The sequence below is a fragment of the Callospermophilus lateralis genome, chromosome 12 (genome assembly GCF_048772815.1).
Source record: "Callospermophilus lateralis isolate mCalLat2 chromosome 12, mCalLat2.hap1, whole genome shotgun sequence".
NCBI classification, from domain to species: Eukaryota; Metazoa; Chordata; class Mammalia; order Rodentia; family Sciuridae; genus Callospermophilus; species Callospermophilus lateralis.
The window spans coordinates 66,774,180-66,801,558 of NC_135316.1; the positions used below are offsets into that span (position 1 = coordinate 66,774,180).

At 34.4% G+C, this 27,379-nt stretch overlaps 1 protein-coding gene across 1 annotated transcript in view; it reads left to right on the forward strand.

The window, feature by feature from the left end:
- Nucleotides 1-9,041, forward strand: part of Dgkh (diacylglycerol kinase eta) — a 183,923-nt gene extending 174,882 nt beyond the window's left edge. Inside the window, exon 32 of the mRNA XM_076872669.1 lies at nt 964-9,041. The gene's annotated coding sequence lies outside the window, so the exon portion shown is untranslated. The remainder of the gene's footprint in view (nt 1-963) is intronic.
- Nucleotides 9,042-27,379: the final 18,338 nt, after the last annotated feature.

The following is a 27,379-nucleotide window of genomic DNA, read 5'->3' on the forward strand; positions in this document are numbered from 1 at the left end:
TAAGCAGCACAGCTGAACTTTCTTCAGCCCTTCACTATACTGTAAGCCAGTAGCAATCCATATCTGCTTAGTTTCTTGCCCCTGTGGCATGTTTGTTTATTCATGACAAGTCACAAGGGACATTTCAGAAGACTATGTACTGAGATAAGTAAAGATTACTGATCACTGTCCTTCAACTTGTACATTTTCATTTTCTCTTATCATTAGATTACCCTGTTGCCATAGTGCATGCTTGAAGACACATAGCAGCACACACATTAAATGAATCATTAGGCATGAAAAAAAAAAAGGATCAAAATGATTACAAGTAAAACAAATGTGTCATTTATTCCCTCAAAGTAGACGTGTCTTGCTAGATTTGGATCTGTTTTTCTTACACTAACTTATCTTGATTTTCACATGGCTAATAATTTCTTAAAATGGTGCCTGAAAATAATACATTCTCGGCCCCCAAATGCAAATTATTTAATTCTAAAATAAAATCTTTCCCAATGACTTATTGTCAGGAATCCTTCACTTAATAATTCACATAAAATTTAACAAAACATAACTGCCTAGAGATTCTTTTTGTGTGTGTGTCTTTGGTCATTCCTTTTTTAATTTTTAATTTTTTATTTTTTTAGATATACATGACAGAATGTATAATAATATGTCAAAATACATCTACTGCCTAGAGATTCTTAACTAATTTTTTATAAATAATGATGGCACTATTTTAGACTCTAGGGGTTATTTTTGACAGGAATACAAGTTATGACTTAGCAATTATAGAAGCTCCCTCCATACAATACTTCTAAAGTAAATAGTCTATTATATTCAGCTGGGCTAACAACATAGTGAACTTTCACATTGTTAGGATTTGAGTCTTTTAATTAAACCATGAGAATGATACATCTTTCACCTTGATGCCATGAATCCTTCCCACCATCCCCACCTCAATGAACTAATTTTACATTTTTTCAGATGGAAGTTGGATAGACAATGAATTTAGAGTTGGACAATACAAGTGGCAGTTTTAAAACATCAAGTTCTCCCCCAGGACAGAAAGAGGAAAGTGAGAAGTAGAAACTCCTCCAGTAGGAACCATTAGCTACTGGATTCACCCTCCCTGGTGGCTCCTACAACTTGGCTGCCATACTTCTCTCACTGCTCCACTCCAAGTGCCATGAGGCCTAGGTCTTGTCTGTTGCCAAGGAGACATCCCATGACTGACTTTGTATAACAAATGTCTCCATGTCATATCAGTAATAGGGTGCCTCCCTAAGGAAGCAACCAAAACTTTAAAAAGGTGATGATTATTGGCTTCTACAATAAGCAAAGCCTAAATTTTATTATCTTTATTACTGTTTTCTCATTTTTCCAAGTTTTGTTTAGAGATATTTATATCAGAAGAAAAGAAGTACAAATGTTTATCATTATAGAGAAGAGAGATTAAAGACAGCTGGACTGTACCTATTTGTATAATTCTGTCAATTTCAGGAAAAGAAGTTTAACAATAACTGGGACTGCATTAACTCAGTAACAATGTTTAAGATAAACTCTATATTACAGTATGTAAGTTAACAATTCCCTTTATGTAACTAAGTATTCTATTTACGTTATTTATATACTCTCTTGATTTCTTATGCACTTCCAAGTTTTAGTTGGAAAAATAAAAACAAAACCACTACTTAAAACTTTTTAAAGCTACACATAAAATATTTCATTTTAGCAACAAGTTATTCACCGTTTAGGAATTTATAGTCTGGGTATTTCATAGTAACTGCATTTCAAGAGTAAATTAACCAAATCTAACAGAACAGAGTTACTTTTAAAATTCATTAAAATAAAGGGGTTTCATACTCAGTTGATAATGCTATTAAAGTAGGATAATGCAGTTAGATATACAAGCTAACAAGGAAAAAGACTATATCTTGGGGCCCTTAATGTTTGATTGCACTATTGTTTTACACAACTTAGCCATATCTATTTCTATACTCTAAGTATTAAACTAATATGTAGCTAAAGATTGCTTGCAGTTCTGGTAACTGGTAACTAGTGCTGTGAATGGTTTTGGTATTGTAACATTCCCAGTTTTGTGAGTTATATATTGTATATTGAAGATGACTAGTTAATTGGAGTAATATATTTATCTAGAGCTGGGAAAATATGGTAATTATTTTCAAATCTTTAATAAGTTGTATTAAACTTTTTCTTTCTCTTATGCAAGGTTAAAGTCTTACTTTTTGTTAACACGTCTATTTATACAACAGGTTCCTCCTTTTACTGGTGTTATTAATTTTCATACTAAAATGTTTCTTACCCTTTTATATCAAAATAATTATCACTCTGGTAATTCAAATTGCCAGGGTGTATTTTAGTTTGCAGGACTTTTGGCAAACAAGATATTTAATAACAAACAAAAGCTCTGTATATTTTGTGGCTTTAAGGGCAAAAATTTTACCTTTGAATTGTTGTATGTGAGACAGTGCTGACAACAGCAACGCCAATCATAGGCAGTATTACTTATAACCATTGGAAGGTTTTCACAAGTTGTATAAATCAGTGCATTTATTTATTATGTTGTGAAATGTAATCTTTATACAAAATGCATATTCTAGCTCTTTTCCTTTTTACTGCTATTGCCTAGAGTGTAATAGCTCTGTTAATGATTTACTTATATACTTGAAGTACTCATTTCTGTCAAACAGATGCCCAATTTTTTTCTTGTAAAAACTGATATTCTTCACCATAATAGATAATTGAACAGTAGGGACTTTTAAAAAATGATTTTCATGTCTAAAATAAATATCAAAGGGCATAAAGCCAAAGGAAATGACCAATGTTAAGAATTTAATAGAGCCAAGGGATTTATTATGCTACAGTTTACCAATATATAACATGTCTTCATAACTTTTTTCCTGTGATGAATTTTCAGTATTTGTTATAAGAGATTATACTGCCAATACAACATTTAAATGAACATTGAGAATTTGAATTCCCCAAAGTATCACGTACCTCTAGCAGTCAGGTCTTGGTATATATTTTTTAACATTTTTGCATTGGACTATGAGCTATTTTACAAATAGTAACCATGGATAATGGTTATTTGTTTCTGTCAAATATATAAATGAAATTTTAATTGAGTTTTGAATCATTTCTATTTAAACGTGTTCTTAATTACATTGTTTAAAAATCCAACTTTTAAAACACAATAGCACAACTTAACCCCACAGAATAAAATCACCTGTTTTCAAGGAAGTAAAAACAAGGGATAAAGAAAAAGAAAACTCGGTGTGAAGCCATGTGGTATGCCAAAGAAATCACTTGAATAACCCCTAAATTCCACTGTTTCATTCTATTTTACAGTGGGCAAGGTAGATGAATTGTGATATATTTAAGAATTTATATTAGAAGATTAAGGAATTAGTTTATTATCATTTTTAAAGACAGGGTTTTATATTAATTTTACAGTTGCACAAGCAATTATCAAAAGTGGGAAAGTGAAAATATGTGAGAAACATTATATAAACATTTTAAGAGATAGGAAACTGCTGATAGTTTGACAAAGATTTGGGAATAGTTTGAATATAGTTATTTTTCAGCTTATAGGAACACAAAGCACATTCGAGATATATGGTATGGTGGGCATAATACCACAAAACAAAAAAAAATGGCACATTGACGATATTAGAGACTATATCTAGATTTTATCAAAATAGCTAGTGAATTCAGGGATCCCATTTTACTGGTGAAATTTAGAACTTTTAAGGAAGTAGTTAGGATGACTAATTGTTCAAGACATTTGATATAGTCCACACAAGTGTTTATTCCATGGGACAGATGTCTGTGCTTTTTCAACTTAGTGAGAGTCTCAGAGAAACTAGTCCAAAGGGCTTAGCTGTTTCCTAATAAAAGAACACTGGGTAAATGTGAATCAGACCTACACCATGCAGACCAAAGAGATTTTCATTCAGTGGTTAAGCCCTAAAATTTGTTAGCAATGAGTTTTCATTTAAAAGAGCAAAAAATCATTAAAAGTTATAATCTTTGTAAAGATCTACATTCTATAATTCTAGAGATGGGAATATTGTCAGTTTACCTGATTCCATAACTGACTTCAGCAGTGGCTCATCATGACCTTTTCTATAAGCTATATGTTTTGGTGCCTCTATTTTCCCAATTAGAAATGCCACATGATTTTGCCAATTATAAGTACTTGGTTAAATTTTCTGCTATAAAAAGAACTATGTTAAGTGTGAATCATACTTAAATTTGTCATTTCTTTTCCACTATCATTTATATCTAAAGAAAGACATATAACATGAAAATTAAAAGTCAAATTTATATCCCTTGGTGTGTCTTTTAAACGTGAAAGCAAAGGGCTGGCACATAGCTCAGTAGTAGAGCACTTACCTGGCATACCTGAGTCCTGGATTCTGTTCCCAGTACTGCAAAAAATTAAAGGGAAAATGAAGTTAAATTAGTATCATCTGTGGGTTGTAGGAATTTTCATCTGTATGCTACAGGGTCATATTCATTTTAGGATTGGCTAACAACTCACTTCTAAAATCTTTAAAAATTTTGAGTAATTTCATTTTTTCTATACTTTTCCCAAACAACTATTTATAGAGGTAAATATAATTTTTTTTTAAATTCAGGTCTTCCTATCTTTAATTCTCTAAGGAGAAAATTATCTTTAAACTAGTTGTTTTTAAAAAAATGAAATATGCCTCCTTACCTAGGTTTTTCCCTGTGATGTTACTTCCTCAAGGGTAAGCCCATTCTGAAGGGTGCCTTTGATCTATAGCACAGGTCACTAAGTGCATTCTCAGACTGTGGAATAGTATTCTCTCATGCAGCACACCTCCTAAACTTCCCATAGAAAAACTAAGCCAGAGGTTGTCTTAATTATTGCCATAATAGAAATCTGGGCACAATTTTAAAGTAAATAAATGAAAAATTCAAATAACTTGGTTAAAGTAATTATATAAGGATAAGTGAATGCTGACTTTATTTTTGCATGACATTTGAATTCAGTCACTATCTAATTCTTAACGTGAAGCTTTCTTTGCTAAATCTGGTATATTATTATATTTATTATAGCACAATATTTATTATAGCACAATATGGTAACTTGAAGCTCCTGTAGCAATCCCCTCCCCTAGAAATGTGGAATTATAAGAGGCTATAAGCTGTATGACATAAAAGAAAAGACCTAATTGGAATTTGTCAACATGGTATTTTGATCTGTCTTAATGATACAACTTAATTTTCATGAAAACAGATCTCTAAATGATTATTCCAGAATGATTTGTTGACTGGAAAAAATTATTTCCCTGGAATTTGCTTTACTTCAATGACCTGATATACAGATGACCTTAGTATAATTGAAATTAATTCTAATTAATTTTAATTAGAACCTGCCCTGTTTGCAGATTTCAGTTGTGTAGTAGTGTTTTAATAGAAATAATGATGAGAATGGAAGCTATGAACTTAAATAGTTCTTTTGTTTCCTTTCTTCCTTTTACTTGAAAAGCATTTGAAAGATGACACAATTTTTATGGCAACATTTTGTAGATATGTTCTTCTGCCAAGAAACTCATATACTAAAATATGGAACAAAACAAATGCATAATTCTAATCTTGGTTTTGGATTGTGCAAGTAAAAGCATTTTATATATCATATTTTTTCATTATTTTGGCAATTGCATATTTCATTTTGACCATCTCAAAAGCTGAATCGGCATTCTATTCTGTTGCTAATTAGTTGCAGTAAAGTGATAATTCTGTTGCCTTGGTTCAGGCCCTCATCAGTACAAGCCCTCATCATTTTTCTTTCCTGTGCTTTACAACAACCAGTTTTTCTATTTTACTCTCTCCCACCAGAGTAGAAGACTTGAATTTGCTTTTTCATTTCTTTGCTAAAAATTCTTTTTTTTTTTTTAAGAAAGAGTGAGAGAGAGAGAATTTTTCAATATTTATTTTTTTTTAGTTCTCGGCGGACACAACATCTTTGTTTGTGTGTGGTGCTGAGGATCGAACCCGGGCCGCACGCATGCTAGGCGAGCGCGCTACCGCTTGAGCCACATCCCCAGCCCGCTAAAAATTCTTAAGTACCCTTTTCTTTATAGGATATCCGCCTAACTCTTTAGCAGGACAGATAAGATACTCTGTGGCTGTTCTTCTCCCCGCATTTTTAGCACCCTCCACTACCATCCCTCTATTGACTTTTTGTATCCAGACATTTGGAAATATTCACAATTTAGTGCTTTGGAATAATCCCATGCCATAGATCAATTTATTCAAGACTCAGTTCATATCTTCTGTGAAACCCTACCTGATACCTGATGTCTCCAGGCATGTATTTATTTCATCCATGGCCAATAGTATTTTGAAAGTTTTTATGTTAAAAAACATTTATATTTCAATTAGAAATACACAACACACACACACACACACACACACACATGCCTGCCTCTCCCCCTGAATTTTTCTCTTTGTAGTTGCAATGTCTGCTAGCACATAATTGAACTCTGAGAAATGTTTTTAGATGAAGGAGATATAAAATCCAAATATCTCTATATGTTTGTACTTTTATAAATAAAACATTAGATCTCCCCGAAAAGCCACAAGGTGAGTACATTCATGAGTGTGCATGCACTCTGGACAAACCAAAAGGAGATGAACAGGCAAAAGGAGTTGTTTTATGAAGGGAAACTACTTGAAGACTGTACATCAGGAAGATCTCCCAAATTTGAATATTCATTTTTAAAATAAGGCTATAGTTTATCAGACAACTGCCAAATTCTTGTTTGTGATTCATAAATATGTCCTAAAGATTATCTCATATAGACATTAAGTATACATGATCTTCCTAAACACATACATTGATTACCTATACACAAAAGAGACTTGAGAAGAAATTTTTTTAAAAGCAATGAAGGTGAAATGTTTTAATATATTTAACCAGGAAGATTTGTGTGATTTCAGATAGTTAATGATGACTGTAATATCAATGTAATGTAGGTTTGTGTCTGTCATCACCCTTGGTAGAATCTAAAGACTAAAACCATTAAATATGGGCCCGTTTTTCTTTTGTGACTTTTATAAAGCTTTTCTATCACTTCCCCAAATAATTATGAGTTAATCTAAAATCAAATACTAGTCAAAATTTATTTAATTAAATGTAATGCTCTTTTCCTTCACTCACTTGATAGACGTTTTTCTGCCTGCTGTATCCTTGGCACTCATTTAGATGTTAAGGATACAACTAAAATGAGACATGGCTTCTGTCCAATAGATTAGTTCAAGTTTGTTTTCACAATTATTTTTCTTGAGTCTGTTTAAGATATTCAGAGGACATTCTTTTTTAAACCAAACATTTCCCAGTTTACTTCAGAGATGTATTCTTCAACTGACCAAATTGTTTGTCATAAAGAAGTAATCTCATTTTATGCCCATAATTAACAAAAATTTAGATATTGATGGACCTTTATTTTATTCATTTATTTATGTGCAGTGTTGAGAATCAAACCCAGTGCCTCATACATGCTAGGCAAGTGTTCTACCACTAAAACAAAACCCCAACCCTATGCCCATGATTTTTGTATTTTCATGTCAGCCACAAGTAATTTTGACCATCTGAATCAATTATGTGTTTCATCAGTTCTGTAGAATGGCAGGTGCTAAATGTGATCCAAGTGACTAAAATATTTGTAGAACATGAGTTGAACTTCAGGTTCATTTTTGGAAGGCATGTGTTAGTGACACACACACCAACATGTCTAAGAGGCATACATTATAAAACCCCAGGAGAAAAATAGTAAATGCTTTTCCATAGACATTAAAGGATTTATTTGAAGTTGTGGTTTAATGTTTTCACCTCAGTTGTTTTTAGTGGGGAGTAGAGAATAATAATATTTAACAGGTAACATATTTATCTAAGCATATAGTAAATGTGCTACTAGTATGTGTGTGCCACAAAGCTCTGATAGAAATGAAACAAAACAAAAATATTTAAGTTATAAAACAATATCTTTGAATATTTATTGAAGGTTAAGCTATCAGGTTCCTTTAGAGAAGAAAGAAACTGTATTTTTACTGTCAGGAAGTATGGAAAAAACCTTACTTGTATGTATATTCACATTTTGATAGGTGTATTTTAAGTCACTGTTTCTAATCAATATAAAATATCAGCTATTTTTTATGTTCCCTAGCAAAAGAAAATTCTTAATTCGATAAATTTACTCTTTGGTTTTCTAAAACATTCATAAAAGAAAGAGGCTCAGGAGGCTGGACACTTTGCACTTCTGTTCTGCACATTCATTTCACCTTTCAATAAATAGGATGAAATTATTTGCCTCCAATTTATCATCAGGTCGAAAACCTAACAGTAGAGTTCCTTCTGTTTCTTACATTGCAAAAGATAGTTTTAATTTAGCCTTACCATATTATTTCTTGGTAAACATTTACTACATTTTTGTAGTCTGTTTTAAAACTAAGTACTTATATCTGAAAGATTCAGGTAACGTCTATTTATTACACAGTGGGCTCTGTTTGCTGCAGAAAAGAGTGAAACTTTTAACTGCTTAGCACACTTGCCAGTGAAATATACCTGACAGAGCAGAGGTTATAACTTTGGCTCTTATTACTTTTCATAATGATAAGAAAACGTGAGTTTTGTTTGTTTACATGCTGTTTATAATGGCATAATTTTTAAAATATATTCAACAACTGAGATATTTATTGCATACTATTTTAAAGATGTTTTATGTGTTTTCACCTTTGGAATATATTGTTACATTTCCTTGTACAGATAATTTGGGTGGCTTTGTTAATGTAGCTAGTAATTTTTATGACTACTAAGTGACCAGTTTTTGGTGCCTTTTATTGTGGGATGCATGATTATGTATTTATTGTATGGAAGTCACTGATGTGTTTATTTTTGTACTTTGCTGAGAGTAATGGTTGATCCTGATGTACATGATGATGAGAAATGTCTTTCCCAAAGGGCACTACCTTGAGATTGTTCTTCTCAATAAAAGAATGCATTTGAAGAAGGTGTGAGTTTTATGTTATTCCTAGAGGCAAATATTTTTAATTTTTTTTATTTTATAGATCCATATGCAGTTGTAAGAAATAATATACAATGATCTTTTGCCCATTTTCCCCCAGTGGTGACATCTTGGAAAAGATCAGTATAGTGTACAATACCAAACACAGAATGGTATTGACATTGATAAGGTCAAGATGCTGAACAGTTGTATCACCATAAGGACTCACAACCCATGTTGCTTCTTTTTTTTTTTTTTAAACCCAGCAGGTACCTTACCACTGACCTATATTCTCAGCCCTTTTTATATTTTTATTTGAGAAGGGTCTTGCTGAGTTGCCAACGTTGCCTCCAACTTGGGATCCTCTTGTCTGCCCCTCCTGGCCTGCTTGGAGTACAGGCATGTGCCACCATGCCCAGCTTCATTTTGCTATTTTATGAGCACATTTACCACCCTCCTGTCCTAATCTACTTCTTAACCTTAAGCCACCACTTACTATCTCTATTTTTATTATTATATTATTTCAAATAGGTTATGTTAATGGAATTATATAGCATAATTTTTCACTCAGCATAATTCCTTAGAGATTCGTCTAAGTCTTTGGTATATATCAGTAGTTTTTTGTTTGGTTGATTGGTTAGGGTCTTTTCGTTGCTGAGTAGTATTCCATCTCTTGGAATTCTTAATGGCAAAGTTATAATCTAGCTTACCTTTGTAGTAATGCTTCCTTGAAGTTCACCAAAATATAGTTAAGAGCCTGACATGTACAAGTGTCTGCAGTGGTAATGATCTGTGAATGGCACACAAACTGTTATGTGTGGAACACAGAACAAGGAGGTTTAAGAGTTTCTTCCTGGATAGGTGACATTAAGTTGCATTTTAGACAAAGTGCATGTGTGGGAAAGGCAGAAAGGACATGGCAAGAAAAAGAAGCAAAGCAGCAGAGAGGGTGTGACTAACAGCAAGAGAGTAGGGAGAGACAGAAGATGGACCTGGATTAGTGAGGGCAAGAACTATGCTACAGATTTGAGTCTAAGCAAGAACAGTGAGGAACTTTTGAAGGGCATTTTAGTGGAAATGGAAAGAAAGGAACAGATCTGACATGTAGTTAGGTGGAAATGGCTTGAACCTGGAGATTGTGGATGAAACCCAGGTTTCTACTAACTGAAAAGGAAATCAAGGTCAGATTCATATCACAGGTTTAAGGTAAGTATAGGATGTCTATTGTATGCATAATATTGAAGAGAGGTATGGGAAGGAAATATAGATTCACAGGTCATCCTTATATGGGTTGAAGCCACTAGAGAAGATGAAGTTGTTCTGAAAGACCCTCAGGAACAAAGAAAAGTCGTCCCTCAGATCTGGAACTCAGGCCTCAGACAAAAGGGTGTTCTCCTGATGGTGCTTGGGGGAGTGCCAAAGGAAGGAGGTGGAGAACAGAACCAGCTGCCTCAGCCACAGTGAGAACTTATGTCACCAGGAGACTGGTAACTACAGCAAAACATGAAGAGCCGGGCATTCTTCCTACTGCCATCCAGTCTCCCTCTCACATCTCTGTTGGGCAGGAAACCAGCTGCCAAAGCCAGTGCCACTTACAGAGTCCCAACCCCAGCATCACAAAGCAGAGTATAAAAATGTTATTTGGAAATAAGAGAAAGGTTTAATTAAAGTGGCCACTAAGTGTTATAAGAATAGCAAGTCTTCATTAGTTATATCAGACACAACCTGTATCACATTCAGAGGACAATGGGGCGAGAAGCTGTCCCAGGAGGTATAGTTGAGGGAATGGCAGCGTCTTAGCTTGGAAAAGAACACTCAGGGTTGGGGAGTGAATGTCGACCAGAGGAAATGAGATTAGATATATGTAAGGACTGTCTTCAAATATTTAAGGGGCTGTTGTGACAAAGTGGGTTTGTATTAGTTCTAAATGAGATATGAAAGTGAAATCGACAGGAGAGACTGCGATGTCTAAAGATATGATGGCTCATGAGTTCCCTTGAGAGAGAGTTTGAACGGAAGCTGGCAATCTCCTGGTTCCCACAAGAATATTAATTCCATGAGGAAAGAGAATGTTTTCACCATTGTATCCCAATGCATGGAATAGTGCTTGGCTATTGGATGTACATGGTATGTATGTATATGCTGAACATATGTATATGGTATATGTATTTGTTGAATAAATCAGAAATAATCAAACATCAGATCAGAAGACCAGATAACCTTAAGTGCCTCTCAGTCCAGCAACTGATCATACATAAAGGCCAACTATGCAGTCCTAACTGTATTAGGAAATAAGTGAACCAAAATATAAGCTCTAGTTCCCTTTAAAAGTGCTATTAACCAATGTTTTTATATACTTACATCATGACTCAGTACTGCTTGATTCTGACAGACTTTCTGAATCATCATATTAAATTACTTTTAATTTTAAATGCAAATTATATTTTATTGTATACTAATTCTTCTTAAAGTAGCAATCTGTTTACCTAGCCATAGTCTTGATAAGGCCCAGTCCCTTAATTTTGACAGCAAATGGTTTATCACACAAGCAAATTGGAATTTTCACCAGGAAACCTAAATACATTAGAGCTTTCAGGTGGGAAAATGAGACTCCTTCAAATAGTACAAGGAACTTTCCTTTCCTAGCTCTGCTCCTGCTGTTTATTACTCCTTGTGCCACCACTGAGGCATTCACAAAATGTGACACTTGGTGCTATAGTGAGTAACATTCATCTCAAAGCAAAACTGAGATGGTTGTCCTAGCCACAAGAATGAGGCACTACAGTAAAAATAGCATCCAAGCATTATACCGTATTTCTTAGTTTAAGGCACCATACTCTGCAGTGAACCTTTATGACCCCATGAGTTCAGTATTAGACCCATTTGGAACATCCTCATACCCTTTGCATTGGTTCCACTTCGAGCAATGACATTTTTGATAAATGTGGGCATTGGAGCACTACTCTTCCTTTGAAGAGCAATACTGACTCACCAAGTAGCAAGCAGCCCTAAGAACCACAGCAGGTAGAAAATGTTCTCTGTGTATCTCTTCTTCCATACAGGCCTCCCTCTCACCCAAATTGCGGTCGGGTAGCTCCCAGCAACTGAGAAGTCACAAGTGAAAGAGGTCTTACATCAAATTTTTCAGGCTTTTTTGACTGCTACCTATAGTGAAAAATACATTTTTACCCAGTGTACATAAATATGGTTGTGTGTGTCTATACAGACACGTGTGTGTGTGTGTGTGTGTGTGTGTGTGTATATATATATATATATATAATATATTTATTCATGATTACATATTCATGTTTAATAACAGCACTTATTTACATGCAATATGCCTTAATAATTTCTGTTTTTAAAAAATATCAATTGCAATCTTTTAAAATGATTTTATAACCCACTAATGAAAGGATCAGCAAATGTTTCCTGTAAAGGGCCAGATAGTAAATACTTTTGGCTCTGTGGGCCATGTACTTTCTGTCAGGATCACTCAATGTCTGTCCTATGGCAGGAAAGCAGCCATAGACAATGTGTAAGCCAAAGGGCACTATTTTTAAAGCAAGATGTTGACACAACCTCTGCACTAATAGATTAGAGCCCATAGTAATAACTTAGTGTGTGAGAGTGTGTGTGGGGGGGGGGGTAGTAGGGGTGTTGGGTTTCATACCTAGGGCCTCAAACATGATAAGCATACATTATCACAAGGGTAAGTCCCATGGTACTATTAAAATCACAGTTCAATAGTTTTCCAATGCTCAGCTGACCATTTGAGAATCATTTTGAAAGGACATTAAAATTTTTTCAAGACTTACTATAAACCTATGGAATTAGAATCTCTGGGGAGGGGATCTGGGATGCCAATATGTGTATCACCCTCTCCCCCGACTCCACACACACACCCTGGTGATTCCCACATGTGACTACATTTGGAAATCTCTTATCTAACCTCCTCACTAACCCTGACCCCCATTTTATAGATAAACAGAGAACCTGAAAGGCTGCATTCTAGGTCATAAACAATTCTCCCAAAAGTTTAAGAGCCTAGGTCATACAAACTGGAGACTTTGACACAGTGCAGTTATACTAGAAATTAATAACAAGAAACAACATAAAACTCACCTCTTACCATTCAATTATGTGAATCCCTGTCGCAGTTCAGCAGAAAGTGATTAACCAATTAAAGAACAGATGCCAATCCCCTCTACACTGATAATAAGAATATTTAGCATCCTGCAGCTACTGTAAAAGGTTATTCAGCCAAAAAGTTAGAATGTTTGAAAGTTCATTACTCCAAGATGACAATTTTCAACTAACAAAAAAACACTAATATGTAACATTCCTATTAGCTTAATTATGATTCAATGAACTATGTAATTGCAACTAGAAACCAAATTATTAAAGCATACCAGCTGATTGGAAAGTGATTAATCCTAACAAATTGTTTCATGTTTTTTGGCATAAAGCACTCTTAAAAGTATAATTCCATCTCTGTTTTCATCAGAATAGAACTTATCTTTATACAAACTTTATATATAGATTTCAAAATGTGAACACAAAATGCGTACAAATTGACACAAAAATTAAAAGTTAAAAACTGAGGTTAGTGAAAATTCTTTGTAAATGTCTATGAATTTGTATATTTATATACACTTTATACCTGTATTCCTTTTTCTTTGAAGGTAAAATTCATTGTGGTATTTTCATATATGTAACCTAAGATAATTTGGTCAGTTTCATTCCACTGTTCCTCCCTTTTCACATCCCTCCTCTCTCCCTCAATTTCCTTCCTCAGCTCCACTTATTTCTCTTTTGTTTTGATGGAGAAAAAAATCCACACTTTGCATTCCTTTTATACCTATGCATTTATTCTGCAGTCTCCAATAATTTTGTATTTTAAGTATTAACTGCAGTCAGTTCTTCCTTCTGTGCATTGAGTCAAAAGAAAAGCAAACCTTCCAAATCCTCCTCTGAATAGCTGGGGTTTTCTTCATCCTTGTCTGCTTCTCCTTCTTCACTGTATTCACTACATATAGATGTGCACATTTGAACATCCCTAGTCTACTCTCCACCTCCATCCACTACCACCTACTCATCCATAGAGTCTCCGTTTAAGAGGTCCTCCAGCAGAACCTTTTAAAACTCACCAAGAACATTGAAAAGTTAGATATTCTCATCTCTATTACATTACACTTTGTTCCCATTTTACACCTCCACTAGAGCAATTATATTGCATCATAATTATTAGCATAGCTATCTTCCCACTGAATTTCATTTACTTGAGAGTAGAGAGCATATATTATTCATCCTGTCCCCATTATATTGCAGAACTTGTCTCCTAGCTGATCTTCAATAAATGCCTTTTGGACGGGTAAAGAGAATATTTTACTTGGAATATTTTGTTTGAAGCTCTATGCTTGTGAGTGACATTACACTGCCTTTGCCCAGTTTGGAAGTTAGGTACATTAGTTCATAAATTGAGAGAATAGTTACTCATTTTCTAATCTGTGAAAAAAAAAAGTTATGTAAGAATAGAATTATCTGATTTTTTTTTCTTTCTACTTTCTTGGGTTGGATGCTTAATATAAGTTTTATCTTTACCGATGTAAAATAGGGAAAATGATCATTTTTTCCTCCAAGAACTGCTTTAGCTTCATCCCACAAGGCTTTTTCTCTCTGTTTTTTGTTTTTGTTTTTTAGGAACTATGTATGACTTCAAGACAGTCATCTGCTTGTGTAGGAATCCAAAAGTCAAGTTCAGTCACTAAAGTGACTCTGCACACCTCTAATCCCAGCAAGAGAACTGGTCAGGTATCCTAGACTAGCATGATAGAATCAGGACAGAGCTAGTGTTCATGGATTTCTTGGGTGTTCAGGCTTGAAAGCACCCCCTGCCCTTCTAGATCTGAAAGTATACACCGATTACATGTGCTAACCTCCTAGATAGAGAGCCTTGTGCAGGGTGAGCCTCTCAGAAAAGTTCTCATGTACCCCACAACTTGTAATATGTAGTCTCATTATTATATCATTTTAAACATTTGGTAATATCCTTTATGATGTGTATTTAAAAATTTTTTATTTGTTCTAATTAGTTATACATGACAGTAGAATATATTTATGCACTTTGATATATCATACATAGATGGGATATAATTTCTCATTTTTCTGAGTGTACATGTTGCAGAATCATATTGGTCATGTAGTCACATATATACATACAGTAATAATGTCTGTTTCATTCTACTATCTTTTCTATCCCCACATCCCTTCCCCTCCCATCACTTCCCTCTACCTAATCTAAGGTAATGCTCTTCTTCCCTAGTGCCCCCCACCTTATTGTGAATTACCACCCGCATATTAGAGAAAACATTTGGCCTTTGGTTTTGTGGGATTGGCATATTTCACTTAGCATGATATTTTCCAACACCAGCCATTTACTGGCAAATGCCATAATTTCTGTCTTCTTTAAAGCTGAGCAATATTTCATTGAGTATATATACCACATTTTTCTTATCCATTCCTCTATTGAGGGATACCTAGGTTGATTCCATAGTCTAGCTGTTGTGAATTGAGCTGCTATAAACATTGATGTGGCTGCATCACTATAGTATGCTGATTTTAAGTCCTTTGGGTATAAACCAAGGAGTGGGATTAGCTGAGTCAAATGGTAGGATTCATCCCAGGAATGCAGGGTTGGTTCAACATATGGAAATCAATAAACATAACTCATCATATTAATAGACTTAAAAACAAGTATCATATGATCATCTCAATAGATTTAGAAAAAGCATTTGACAAAATATAGCACAACTTCATGTTCAAAACGTTAGAAAATCTAGGGATAGTAGGAACATACCTTAACATTGTAAAAGCTGTATGTGCTAAACTCAAGGCCAACATCATTTTAAATGGAGAAAAGTTGAAAGCATTCCTGCTAAAAACTGGAACAAGACAAGGATGTCTTCTTTCATCACTTCTATTCAACATCATCCTTGAAACTCCAGCCAGAGCAATTAGACAAAAGAAAAAAATTAAAGGGATACAAATAGATAAAGAAGAACTCAAACTAGCACTATTTGCTAATGACATAATTCTATATCTAGAAGACCCAAAGAATTCCACCAGAAAACTTCTAGAACTAATAAATGAATTCAGCAAAGTAGCAGGATATAAAATCAACACCCATAAATCAAACACATTCCTATACATCACAATGAATCCACTGAAAGAGAAATTAGAAAAACTACTCCATTCACAATAGTCTCAAAAAAAAAAAATACTTGGGAATCAATCTAGCAAAAGAGGTGAAAGACCTCTACAATGAAAACTACGGAACACTAAAGAAAGAAACTGAAGAAAACCTCAGAAGATGGAAAGATCTCCCAAGCTCCTGGATAGAATATTGTCAAAATGGCCATACTACCAAAAGCATTATGCAGATTTAATGCAATTCCTATTAAAATCCCAATGACGTTATCCATAGAAATAGAAAAAGCAATCATGAAATTTATTTAGAAAAATAAGAGACTCAGAATAGCTAAAGCAATCCTTAGCAAAAAAAAAAAAAAAAAGATGTGTATTTTTGATTTACAAAATTTTAAAAAATATATTAAAGGCAACTTCCTTCCCTGGAGGTGAAGGTGTGTGATGGGCTAATTTCTGGTTCATCTTTACACTGTGCGTTATACTCTAAATGATTTTGTAACACCAAATTCATTTATTGAAACCTAACACCCAAAATGATGTTATTTGGCAGCGGGGACTTTGGAATACGATTAGTGCATGAGAGTGAAGTCCTCATGAATGGGATTAGTACTTTTTAAAAAGAGGTTTCAGAGAGCTTCCTTTACCCTGCCACCATATTAGACACAGCAAGAAGAGACCTTTTATGAATCAGGAAGCAGACCCTCACCGGACAACAAATCCTCCAGGATCTTAATCTTGGACTTTGCAACCTCTAGAATTGTGGGAAATGTTTCTGTTTATTAGCTATGTAGTCTATGGCATCCAATATTTTGCTACAATAGCCCATGGAGTAAGACACTTAGGGAGCTGCCCGTTTGTGTGTTTTATTGGGAGAGAGGAGTGGTGGTAGATTCCTGTTATGTTCCCCACCTAGAGTGGATCTTGGCTTGACTCTTCCTCCTAAGAGCCTAGGTAGGAGTCATTAAAACATAACTCAACTGAGCCTGTTTTTGGGAAATGTCCTTTAGATAAAATCTAATTCAGTGATAAACTTAACTCCTTATCTTGCCTTCATGTAGATTTATCTGACATTTTTAGTTATTTACAAAGGAAGGTTGGTCCAAATCTATACTATTCAATATGGTAGCCATTAACTATATATGGCTACTGAACATTTGAAAAGTAACTAGTTTGAATTTTCTAAATATATCCATTTAATTTTGCAACTCAGTTTGAAAAAAGAATGTAAAAAGTCTCAATTTTTAAACTGACATATTGCTAAAATTAAAACAGTTTATATGTATTGGGTGAAATAAAATATATTATATTTGGATCCTGGTGTAGTGGTACATACCTGTAATCCCATCAGCTTGGGAGGGTGAGGCAAGAGATTCATGAGTTCAAAGCCAGCCTCAGCAACTTGGTGAGGTCCTGTCTCTAAATAAAATACAACAAGGGCTGGGGATGTGGCTCAGTGGTTAAGTGCCCCTGGGTTCATCACTAGTAGCAAAAAACATTATTTTTGCATTTTTCTCTTTTTTAATATAGCCATTAGAAAATTTAAAAGCATACACATGGGGGCTGTAGCTCAGTGGCAGAGCACTTGCCTAGCATTGTGAGGTACTAGGTTCTCGATCCTTAGCACCGCATAAAAATAAACAAATAAAATAAAGGCATTCTGTCCATACACAATTACAAATTTTAAAAAAAACAACATATGCATGGCTTGTATTACACAGTATTTCAGACTATGCTGGTCAAAATTACCCAGTGTGGAATATTATTTTGGAAATGTATCTTTTGAAAATCATGATAATAGTCTTTTGTACATTATGGATACTCATCATATATTACAGAATACTTACTAAATTGTTTATATTTTATGAGTATGAATGGAAGTTTTATTTTTCAAGTGAATAAGAACTTTTAAAAACTAACTTGCAGGGGGATTTAAATTCTAGTTGCTGTTTAGAATTTTTATTTCAAAAGAGAGCATATAATAAACAATTGATTTGCTATAAATGTTATTCCCCAGAAGGTAGCAGAAACAATGAATTAGAACATTGCACTTAATACGGTCAAGTGTTCTGTGATGTAAAGTAACAAGATTTTTGACTTGTACAATGTCATTATGTTAGTTTAGAGAACCAAATATGAAGGTAAAAAAATTTGGGTAGTATCATGTCAGGATGTTCCTTATACTTTAAGAAAACTGATGCTTAAAAATTAAGGAAGGAGGAAGGAAAAAAGCTGTAAACAACCAGAGATATGAAAAATTGTGCTCTATATGTTTAACAAGAATTGTAATGCATTCTGCTGTCATATATAAATTTTAAAAAAGAAAAAAGTTGGAATAATTAGATATTCAGAGAAAGAAAAAAAGTAAGTCCCTCCTCATAAAATACACCAAATGAATTCCTGATAAATAAAAAAAACATGTAAAAAGCAAAACTTCAAACCTTTCACAAGACAACACAAAACAATATGTTTGGGGCTGCTAGGGATTAAGCTCAGCCTTGACCTTATTTAGCATATACTCTACTACTAAGCTATACCCCCCAAACCAATAGAATATTTTTATGTCATTGGAGTAGGAAAGGATTATTTTAAGTAAGACACAGAAAGCACATCAATTTTAAGAGAAAACTGGCAAATTTGATTAAACAAAAATGTAAATTTTCTCTTTAATAAACAACATATGAAAGTTTACAGGTCACAAACTAGAAAAAAAATGTCAAATGTACAAGTTACCATAATTTGTATTCAATAAATACACATATCTCATACAAACCACTCACTTTATTTTTTTTAAAGGAGAGAGAGAGAGAGAGAGAGAAAGAGAATCTTTTTTGTAAATGGATACAAACACAATGCCTTTTTATTTTTTTCTTTATTTTTAAAGTCAGGTTTATTGAGGTACAATTTATAAACCAAAAACTAATTTTTTTAGTATATAAATTAATCCTGATGGATGCATTCAGTTGTACAAACACCACTACAATTAATATATAAAATATTTATTTCATTTAAAAATAATTTTGTGGGGCCTCATTATAATCAATTCCTCTCCTTGCCTCAGGCCCTGGCAATCACCAATCTATTGACTATCGGTATATTTTTGTCTTTTCTAAAATGTCATGGAATTATGTGTATGTAGCTTTTTGAGTCTGCCTTCTTTAGCTTAGCATAAAAAAATTGATAAAATCCATATCATTGCTTATATCTGTAGTTTTTCCTCTTTGTTGTTGCATAGTATTCAATTGTATAGATCTACTAGTTTTCTTATTCACTCATCAGTTGAAGGACATTGAGATGTTCCCAATTTGGGGTGATTGTGAAAAACTTCACAATAAAAATTTGTGTGCAGGTTTGTTTGTTTGTTTGTTTGTTCTATGTTTGTTTTAGCAGTACTGAGAACTGAGCCTAAAGTCTTACACATGCTAGACAAGCATTCTACCATGAGCTATATCTCCAGTCCTTTTAATTTTTATTGGGACAGGGTCTCACTAAATTGACCAGGCTGACCTTGAACTTAGGACCTTCTGGCTCAGCCTCCTGAGTAGCAGCCCTGTAGCCAGCTGTATGTAGGTTTTGTATGACCATTTATTTTCCATTCTCAAAAGTAAACACAATAGGATTGCTAGATTATATGGTAGGTATGTACTGTACAGTTTCTTATAAACTGTCAAACTATTTTCCAAAGTGACTGTGCAATTTGCATTACCAATAATGATGTATGAGTATTTGTTTCCATTCCTCCCATCCTTGCCAACAACACTTGGTACTTTCCGTTTTTTCTTTTTTTAAGGCTGTTCTAATAGGAGATTAATGATATCTTCCTCAGGTTTTACTTTGTTCTTCCTTAATGACAAATGATATTGAATATAATTTTTTGTGCTTCTTTACCATCTTTATATATTATTACAAATAAATATTTAAAAACAAAACAACCCACTAGAAAACTGGACAAATTATATGAATAAACAATTCCTGTAAAATGAATGGTCTTAGTCCATTTTGTGCTACTATAACAGGATATATGAGACTTGGTCATTTATAGTGAATAGAAATCTATTTTCTTGCTGTTCTGGAGGATGGGAAATTGAAAGTCAAGGTGTCATCCAGAGAGGGTCTTCCTGCTGCGTCATCACATGGTGGAAAGCAGAAGGGTACAAAGGAAAAAGGGAAAATTTTATCCTTATTTAATATCATTATTCCCACCAATGAGAACAAACTCCACATGGCCTAATCACCTCTCAAAGGTCCTGCCTCTTAACATTGTTAAAATGGCAATTAAATTTCAACATGAGTTTTGAAAGGCACAAACATAAACCATAGTGGCATTCTGAATAGTCAATAAATGTCTAAAATATGCTTAATAGTACTCATAGCAAGGGAAATAAAGAAAAATGATGTTTTTGTTCCTCACACTGTCAAAACTACATAGATTTTGTCAGGGATGAGAGGAAATGGGAATTCATATATGCTGAGGTGAGATTGTAAATCAGTACAACTATCTGGAGACATATTTTGTAATACCTCATAAGTTTAAGACACATCTAGTCAATGACCCAATAATCCCACTTGTATGTGGTATACATGTATGTGGGTGCAAAAAGATAATGTGCAAGGATACTTAAGATTGTGTTAATGAAATTGAAATATTTAATAGAAGGGAGAATAAATAAACTTATTTATTAATTCAATTGGATGAATTAAATCAATATAACAAATCAGTATAGCTAAATCTCAAGAACAATATTAAATAAAATATAAGCTTGTTCTACAAATACATACCACATGATACTGTTTATGTAAAACATTTGAACACTCAATAGCATATATTGTTCAAGGATTCATACACATAGAGTAAAACTAAAAATATTCATGGTAAGGATGTGTGTAAATTTCAAGATGGTGCTTTCTCATGGAAAGAAAGGAAAGGCAAAGGGATTGGAGAATGGGGCTTTAACAGTACCTGGAACATTTTGCTTCTTTTTAAAAAAAAAAACTTATTTTTTTAGTTATATATTTTATAACTTAAAATGATACCCTACCTAGTTTTCACTTTCTGCCTCTATCTCTCCCTGCAAAACAACCCTGAGACAGGCTCTAGGACCTATCTTTACTCATTAGGGTACACAAAATATTCTAGTGTCTCTAATTTTATGCCTCTAATTTGATAATACATTTCCCTGATTCATAAGACTTCATATAGCTCTTTTCATTGAACTTGAGTTTCTTGGAACTAAGGAGTTGATCAAGTACTGCAGGCCTCCCTTGCTTTGGTCATAACTTTTCCCAGTTGTGTCCTCCTGTATTCATATGGATACAGACTATTTTATTTTATTTTTGGGATTGAACCCAGGGGTGCCTAACCGTTGAGCTACATCCCAGCCCTTTTTTATTTTTTTGAGATAGAATCTCGCTAGGTTGCTTAGGGCCTTGATAAATTGCTAAGGATGGCTTTGAAATTGTGACCCTCCTACCTCATACTCCTGAGTTGTAGGGATTACAGATTTATGCCATCACACCAGAATCAAGGCCATTTTGTTTGTTGATATATTTTGTAAGTGCCTGCTGATTGTCAGCCTGAATTTCCGAGTATCTCTTTAGTCTAGATTCTCTGGTGCTATAGTTGATAAATATATATATATATTTCTTTTAGTTGTACACAATGCCTTTATTTTTATTTATTTATTTTTATGTGGTGCTGAGGATCGAACCCAGGACCTCGCATGCATTAGGCAAGCGCTCTACCACTGAGCCACACCCCCAGCCCAGTCTGTTTTTTTAAAAAAAAATATTTAAAAAATATTTATTAGTGCATTATAGTTATACATAATAGTGGGATTCATTTTGACATTCACAAATGCATATAACATAGTTTGCTCGAGTTCAATCTTCAGTACTTCCTCTTTCCCTCCCATCCTTTCTCCCCCTGACCCTCTTCTTCTACTCTTTTGGTCTTCTATTTATTTATTTATTTTGTAAATTGGTGCATTATAGTTATACATACAATTAGGATGAATTGTGATATATTCATGCATGCATGAACAATTTGGTAAACTACTTTTTGAACCACTTCCCATACTAGATGTTGAATCCTTTGACACTTGCTACATTTATGAACTATCTTTGGGATATGGAACTTTGAGCTCCAGACTGGGTTTCTACTTAGCTGTGTTGACTAAGATTTGTTCTAATCCAGTATGTGAGTGAAATTGAGAGCCTCAGTTAAGAGTGATTAAAATTTATAGCTCTCAGCACTTGTCTTAGTTTTCTGACTTCCTTCCTAACCTGTGTCAGACTGATCAAATGATTCACTCTTGAGAGCCAGTTCCTTAAAATAGAAAATTTATTAGGACACAGCTGTCTTTCACTACCTTCCCTTACTCTTCAGACTTAAAATACTTCTTGGAACTATAACCCTTTGTCTTGAAATGAAAGGGGCATGTATGTCCTTTAAGGGTTCCCCCAGCAAGGCACGCCCCCAATTTTGCCTCATGAAATGCAGCATCTTTTAGCATCACTTTTGCTTTCACCTAAAGAGCTCTTATTTGAACAACTTGGCTGTTTTGCTATCTGAAGATATCTCTCTGGTTCTATACTAGGCTAGTTTCCTGCTTCTCTCCAAAATGCCTCTGTTTATTGCCTTATAAGAGATAGTTCACACCCACATGACTTAACCTTTTTAGCAACTAGACCACATCCAACCTGTAGTACTCCTTATCTTCAAGGCTCCTCACTCTGAATCTCATACCACCACCCCAATTTGTCAACATTTTTCAGGCCAAGTCTCAAGCAAACATGAAAAGAGAGAGTTACAAGATATTGTAAAAAGATATGCTTGTTGCCCAATTCCCAATTTTGTGATGGACCATTGGGAATCTGCTAATTAAGGCACAATCCCTGCCTGCCTTTAACTGGCATAGAAATTGAATTGGTAGCATAAAAGCAAAGCTAATGGGTAAAGCAGGAGGCAGACCAGAGTCACAGGCTCAGAAAATTTATCTCATGTAGGCTTCCTGGCAAATATCTTTCCAGGCATTCTCAAGGAGAATTAGATCCTTGAGGATAGGAGGTGATGCTATTCTTCAAGTAGACTAGAGAGTTCTCTAGGGACCAGATGCAGTAGAAATCCCAGTATTATGGGTCTCTGCATCTTCCCTGGAGGGCAGTGGCCAAGGACCTAAATAGCAAGCAGAGGTGGGGAGGCAGGTCCCCAGCATTGTTCTTTGTATTTTATACCATTTGTTGAAGTACTTAATTTGTTTCCAGGGAGCCAATAATCTGGAATGACAGTAACTATATACTCCTAAATATCCTTTGTTAGTATGAAAAGTTGGAGTTGAATTGTCTGGAATAAAGGAGCAACTGATGAAGTACACTGTAGAATTTGAAAGTATTAGGAGCTATAGAAGTATATCACCAATATGAAGGTCATAATGAAAAGATGAGAACCCTACCATGTAGCCTTGTGAAGGGCTGAAGGGAGAGAAGTATCAAGATGTTATGGAGACTAGTAACATGTCTTTAAGGTTAGCTTTGGGTACCATGACATTTGAAGGTCTTAAATGCCTTTCAGTTATCCTCTGTGGCTTAGAATCCCTCACAGTATTCTATAGCTAAAAGCAGAAGAATTAGCCCATGAAGTTTCTTGGTTAGAAAATATATTTCATAGGTATTTGGTGATTGGAGATAAGGTTGGGTGATTTTTAAATAAGTGACTTAGATGGTAGAAAAGAGAAATAATCAATTAGTTATCTTGGTGGCAGGAAGGGTGGCCCTGAAGATACAGCTTTAGGGTTTGACTGGTTACTTCTGTCTGATTAGCAGACTGGGAGTGGTATCCAAGTACATTTTGACAGACAGGCAAAGAGGTTTTGACTAAGGCAGAGTATAAATAGGGTATCTGCAAACATCTTTTTCCATACTGAGATACTTTTGAGAAATAAAGGGGTGCTCACAATAGGAAAATATTCGGATCATACCAGACAAAACAAGATGTGAAGTCACCAAAAATATAAATATAGAGGGGTCCTCAAACCAGAGTAATCATGCTGATCTCTGTGGAGTTAAAAAGAGGACCAAGTGACTATACAAATGATTCTCTGGCATAAGTGAGAGTGAGCCACTTGCTATCGGAACAGCTGTGAAGGTGATGTTATGTCACTGGGAAGGGAGCTTAGTGAGGACTCTTATGAAGGTAGCCTAGTGAAGCTTGATGCTTGACAGAGGGCACAGAAAGCTGGGGCTTTTTCCAGCAGGTGTTTGTTCTTGTGTATATCTTGTACATCATCACACTCCATTACTTTCATTTTTCGACCTGGAGTTATCAAAGGAAAGTAGGAAAGTAGACTGTAGACTTTGGATTGGTAAAAGTGAGCAAATGAACAGAGAATAGGATTCATGACAATCTTTTATGATATGTAGATTATTTGAAAAAGACTTCTCTCCAAGGACAAGCAGAGGATTAGCTTTGTCTCTTAATATATTATTGCCATACCTGGGTGAGAGACAAGAGGTCCAGTATAGGCTGAATCATAGTATAAATGTTATGGTGTCACAAAACCTTGTGCCCAATGGAGGTGGTGAATTACATCATTGAAATCAGGAGAGGAAGCATTTGCATGTCCTGGCAGAAGGACCTGGCATATAGATTAAGTAGGGGATCTCAGAATCAAGTGTCATTTCTGCAGGAAGGACTCCCTGTCTGTAAGATGGAATCATTTAGTCATGTCTTAATGAGTGGATGCTGTAGCAGAAAGGAGCACTAACAGTCTAGCTATAGACAGGCAGAAATGTAGGCATTTCAGTGTATGACATATGGAAAGGTAACAATGGTATGAATAATGTGATTGAGGAGTTTATTTTTCCACTGGAATATAGTTGACAATTCTTAGAATCACATCAAAAGTAAAGTAAGCAAGAAATGTTTGTGAGCATTTTTTTTAATTATAAAAAATATAGACTAGCATTAAAGTTTGAAGGGCATGGAGTCTTGTAAATGTTGTAAATCTTGTGATTTCTCTTTCCTATAAAAGAATGCCATTTTCTCCAACCATACATAAAAATTAGTGTGATACTTTATCAGGCCTTATTTTACTGCAGATCTCACTTTCATCAGGTGTTTATATGGCAATTTCAGAATAGATACTGAACTATCTAAAAAGGAGGAAGAAAATTACAGGCTATTTTACCATTAAAGAAGAGCTCTGCAGGAATCATGTTATACCAATTATACGCTGCTACAGGCTTAATGTTTGGAGATAAGAGGAACTTTGTAAGAATCTTATACTAACTGATGAGGATAGCAACCTGTACAAAAGTGAGATAAAAGCATGCTTAAAAAGAAAAAAAATCAATTTAGAGATAAAAGCAGAATAAGAAATTAGGATCTTATGAATTTGGACTCCATAAGGCCAATCAATAAAGGGTATTTTTAAAATAAACTAATGGTATTTGTCTGCAATCCCAGCAACTGGATCATGGAGCTGTGGCAGGAGGATCCCAAATTCAAGGATAGCCTGAGCAATTTAGCAACATTCTATCTCAAAACTAAATAAATTAATTTAATTAAAAGGCTGGGGAGGTACCTCAGTGGTAGAGTACCCATGGGTTTAGTCTCCAGTATTGCAACAAAACTATTACATTTGAAGACAATCCTAATTATTAATTTTCCCCCTTATATTTGAACCAAAATGTGTCTCTTTCCTCTGAAATATAAAGGGAGAGTCCTAAAATATTTCAAATATGAAAGCCTTTGAATTTCAGTTTGGTGTTACTCTGAGTCTTCCATTCTTTAGATTAAATACCAATGGGTTGGGCCTGGGGTTGTGGCTCAGTGGCGCAGCACTTGTCTAGCATGTATGAGGCACTGTGTCTGATTCTTAGCAATGCATATAAGTAAATGCATAAAATAAAGGCCAATCAACATCTAAACAAATTTTAAAAAATAACAATGGGTTTAATTTCACATATGATATATTCCCAAGTCACCTCATCTCTGGTCATAGCTCACTTGGTTAATGCAGGTGTGGACTGACTAGCTCAGAGGAGGAGGTCCATTACCTCTTTTATTGTGAGTATCACACTAACATTCATATTGCCTAAAGTTGCATTTGCTTTTTTTTTTTTTTTTTGGTTTTGGCCAAAACCTTCAGATTGAAGCGATTAGACTAACCATGAAGTGGTACAAGACAGTGAACCAACAAATCAGAGATGTTGGGTTACTTTGGTGTTCATGAAGATTGGCTATGAAGAATCCTACTCTGTCCTTCAGAAAATTGGCTGATTTCATAATTCCATTGTGGGGAAGGGACCAAGGTTGTTCAACATGTCCCTACGGAATCCCAAAGAAGGATCAAAAACTAGTGTGGGGCTAGACTATGCATTTCTAGCACAATTTAATGGCTTAAAATTCCAAATAGAACAGAGATTTTTCTAAAGTCTAGGTCAGGAAGTATTCAAGGTATTTTAAAAGATCTCCTTTTCAGGCTAGATTTTTACCACAGTATTTAATGAGCCAGAACCAGAGGCAGACATGCAATACTCATGTTTCATCTGTATGATGTTATCTAAGGATCACATAACATTTCTGTTAGATTTTGTGTGAGCTAACTAATGAATAAAGATGCTCTTATTGGCATGTTAAAATTTGAAAAGCAAGTAACCAACCACCAGGAATGATACACCTAGGAAAGGATCTGTTTTATATTGTCATAAAGCTATGTTAATATTCAAAAGACTAACTTTGCCCTTCAAGTACATAATCCAGGAAAAATTATGTAATAACTTTCTAAAGTAGCGAGCATGCTTGCTATTGGCCTACAGGAAGAGGATGTCTATCCTAACTTATGCAAAAGACATTTTTGAGAAGATGAGTATAAGATTTTGTTTTGAAAATGAAATTACTTTTACATTTACTTATAGTAAGTGCTTTTAAAAGGTTTGATAACATTCATGCTTCATTGAGTTAGTAATGTTTGTTTAACTTTTATAAGACCTTGTGCTTCTATTTTATAATTAACTACAATATATGCCAACTATTTAAAGTTAGCAGGGTGGTGATGATATTTAAAGTAACTCTCTTATTAAATAATTATATTTGGGCATGATTTTGAATTTTGAACAACTCGACATTTTCTTAAAAGAGG